We start from the raw sequence: 3,925 nt of genomic DNA, 5'->3' as shown, positions 1-3,925 counted from the left end.
ACAGCAATTAACCACTAAGAAGAATATATGCAGTGTATTATTTGTTGAAACTGTCCTTCCGATATGATTTGAAACTGTCTCATTGCTATCTGTTTGTCAATAAAACTTTGAGAAAAAAAAAAAAGAAAAAGAAAAGAAAACAAGTATATGAAACGATTCATTACTGATTGTGTATTGAAAGCAGTAAGAGTTCCACAGCACCAAATAAACCAGTTCTGAACTTTCTCACAGCAAATTTAATAGCTCCAGCTCCTTCAGAGACTATCAAAATACAAAAGAAACAGCAGAGGTCATCTTTTCTGATGGCAAAATGGACCTTTGTAGGCTGAGGGAGGAAGCTACTTCCCACATGGAGGTGGGGGTACTCTGGGACTGTGCTCTGGAATGAACCAACCACCCCAGCTTGCACTCACTCCTACTGGTGAGACCCAGACTTAGACAAACGTAAGTCTCAAGTGGGCATCAGGAATAGGCTGCCACTTCAGCTGCACACTGACTGAGGGGGAGAGTGGGCCCCGTGCCCCTATAAATCTCCCTGCTATCCCAAGTTGACCATGTGAGCATGAGCACAAGCACAATGTTATGGAATGCGGATGACCTTAAGACAGGCGGGCCACAGGGTCTCCACTGCGACCATTGCTTGGATGGCATTCCTTTGTCTCATCTCTGGATTTCCCAGAGGAACAGCTGATCTGATGAGCAGGCTGAACCGCACTAAGATTAGTCTCCCTTCTGTGTGTTCAAGTGTTCTCCTAACCTTGTAATTTGCAACTGTTTTTCAAAGTGCACAGAGTTTGGGTTATACACCAACCGCCAAATGGATCCAGACACCAATGTATAGCTCCATGGCTCCTGCGGGCCAGGTGTCCCTGCATCCAAATCCCTTCTCAGAACTAACAGTGAGTTGGTTTTTTCTTTACGGTAAAAAAGCTGCATCATATTGCACAGGAGTACCAGAAACTGCCTCTGTGGAAACAGAAACTATTTATATTAAATAAAACCCTGCTGCAGGCTATGTCTGCACATGCTTGCACACTGTAACCAACACATGGAGACAACTTATGGAACTCAGGACCACAAAGCCACAACATTTGCCACATGAGAGGAAAGTGGAGAATTTAGAAGAAGAGGAAATGAGGTGAAGGGGGTTCTGGTTTACTTCTGGCTACAGAGCTGATTGGAGAGCCAGTCCCATCCCTCATAGAGCCCATCCCCACTGGTGGCACAAGTGGCCTGAATGTACCAGTTCCTGTGGCACAGAGAATGCAACCCAGGCTTTCTGTGATTTTAGCTGTATTCATGGCATTGGGGAGGTCCTGCTTGTTGGAAAACACAATGAGGACAGCGTCCCCAAGCTAGTCTTCAGCCAGCATCCTAATGAGCTCCTCACAGGCCTCATTCACACACTCTCTCATTGCTGTCCACCACAAAGACCAAGCCTTGGGTGTACCAGAAGTAGTGGTGCCACAGTGGTCGAATCTTGTCCTGATTACCCACATCCCCATAGTGAAGCTCATATTCTTTTCTTCAACAACCTTCACACTGAAACCTATGGTAGGAATAGTGGTCACAGTTACACCAAACTTCAGTTTATAAACAATCATCGTCTCGCCGCCAGCATCCAAGCCCCCTATGGCAATACTCATCTATTTTATGCCAAAAAGGCCCTCAAAGAGGTTTGTAAAGATACTCCCCATGCTTGTGCATGCAGGGAACCAACACTGGCCAGAGACCTCAGTGGTAGCCTCTGCAAGGGAGGCGTTCATTTCACTCACACTTTGATATCCCTTCAAAAGAGTTAAAAGCATCATATCGTAATGATACATACACACAAATGTTTACACCACCACAATTGGTAGTACATAAAGAAAGTGTGATTTGATATACAGTGGAGTTATTTCTCTTTTTATTTTTTACTTTTTATTTTTTGGAAGAACCGGGGATTGAACGCAGGACCTTGTGCTTGCCAGTCAAGGACTTATTCTACTGATCTATCTTGCCAGCCACTCTCTTTTTAATTTTGTATTCATTTTAATGAGAAAAAAATAAAATAGCAATGAAATGATTGGAGTTATTTCGATTCTTTCATACAACACATGCATCCATGAAATAATTTCCTTCTGTTTGAAGCTGTTTTTCCATTTTCAGTGTCCAAAGTTCTCTCACCCTCATATTTGGTTGCAGTTTTTAATTTAGAGTCAAATTCCTTTCTTACTGTTATGTGACATGCACAATGGCAGTAATGAGCTATTTAGGGCAGAAACTAAATATTCTTCAAGGTTCTTTGCAATATTCTTTGCAAAATCTAGAAAGCCCTTTGTGCTGAGATCACCTGGGGTGTGGCTAGGAAACCAGCCCTGTGAATGTCAGAATTAGGGGCTGGATTACACCAGCAGGGACCCTGTGTGTTTCAAGCAAAGGGAACAAGAACTAAGATGACCTACAGGAAGTTTTCTGACTCCTTGCATCTATACATTAGAACAGTTGAAATATTTCATTATGAACGTGTTTTATCCTTTAACCAAGAAGATAAGTATATACTTCATGTAAGATTGACCATTCCTTCTTGGCTTGAAGAATACTGTTGCTAGACAAGGAAAATTATCATTAAGCCTTATAATGTAATAAAATTTATCTTGCAAGATTTTGAACCAGGCCAGTAACCAGCACTTCTTTCTTCTCTTCTCTTCCACTCTTTTGGAAGCGTGATTTTTATTCCATACCTGTCTTATCTTTCTATTTCAAAATCACAAAACTTGGGGGCAGGAAGGTTGAAGTGGGGTGGTGGCGCTGCTGGTGCCTGTGCCCTAACCCGGCTGTCTGGGCAGGCTTGGTGCCCCTGTGAGACTCCAGGGTGCCCTCGTGTCCAAGGTAATTAGGACAGCTGGCGGCTCTGGGGAGCACCAGGCATAGCCCCGGCCATGACCTCCTGTTATGTCCTTGTTGCCCCAAGAGGGCCACCTCCCAGCAAACCTTGCACCACAGTCTTCACGCTGTCCTTTCTCCTCAGCCCGCCAGCTGCCCCCTGCCCCCTGCCGCCCGCCGCTCACCGTGGTCCTTCTGAGCAGCTCCTCAGCCCTGGCACAGCCTTTCACCACAGGCCCTGACCCCTCAGGTCATAACGTGGCCTCTGGCTCTGTGCCTCAACCAAAGCCAATTTCTGATTATTCGTTTGTTGGACTCTAGCATCTGCTTTCTAGCCCCTTTGATCCCGGGCTGTCCTGAAGGAATCAAGCATCATTCCTATTTTTAAAAATTTGGGATCTTACTAAGTCACTAAATTGCTTGGAATGGGCTAGAACTTTTTATTCTCCTTCTTCAGCCTCGCAGTGTGCTGGGCTTACAGGCGTGTACCACCACCAAGTTGAGGCGGAAGGTTTTTGGTGTGGTTGCTGGGCTCTATGTTCCTAGAAGGTGATAGTAAAGGGCTGATCAGTTGCTACTGAGCACAGCTGAAGAAAAACAAGATTTCAGCAAACTCTTCAGGACAAGGATTTCAAAACAAAAATAGAGTTGCAATATTTGTCCAGCAGCAGAGCTGGATAAAGAAAAAGGAAAATTACTTATGCAGAACCAATTTTCAACAAATCATCCAGGAGCTAGCATCGCACTCTCCAGGCTCTCTCTGAACATGGACTTCCGGGATCATGCAGAGCAACACCATATCGCAGCCCAGCAGAAGGCAGATTGGCAGCATGCTCACACACATTCATCTGAATGCTTCATAACTCAAGACTCTGCATTTGGGAATCTTTTTCTCCCTGTTTTACCACGTCTTGATCCAGAATGAAGAAAATATCTGATGAAAGTGACTGCAATTCCAAAGGCCAAAGCTACTCATTCACTGCTGTACAAACTGACTTTCAGAATTCTGGTGAAGGTACATATTTTTTGCTTCCTTAAGAAAGGAGAAAGTAAGTGAAAG

The 3,925-nt window shown here is 44.4% G+C and overlaps 2 pseudogenes; one reads left to right on the top strand and one right to left on the bottom strand.

The window, feature by feature from the left end:
* Positions 1 to 1,155: 1,155 nt before the first annotated feature.
* LOC101571465 lies at positions 1,156 to 1,697 on the bottom strand (annotated as a pseudogene).
* Positions 1,698 to 2,934: 1,237 nt separating this feature from the next.
* LOC101573069 lies at positions 2,935 to 3,790 on the top strand (annotated as a pseudogene).
* The last annotated feature ends 135 nt before the right edge of the window (positions 3,791 to 3,925 follow it).

The sequence above is a fragment of the Octodon degus genome, unplaced genomic scaffold, assembly GCF_000260255.1.
Source record: "Octodon degus isolate 3935 unplaced genomic scaffold, OctDeg1.0 scaffold00427, whole genome shotgun sequence".
NCBI lineage: Eukaryota > Metazoa > Chordata > Mammalia > Rodentia > Octodontidae > Octodon > Octodon degus.
Note: the sequence above shows the minus strand (reverse complement) of the source record. Positions and strands in the feature narration are given on the sequence as shown.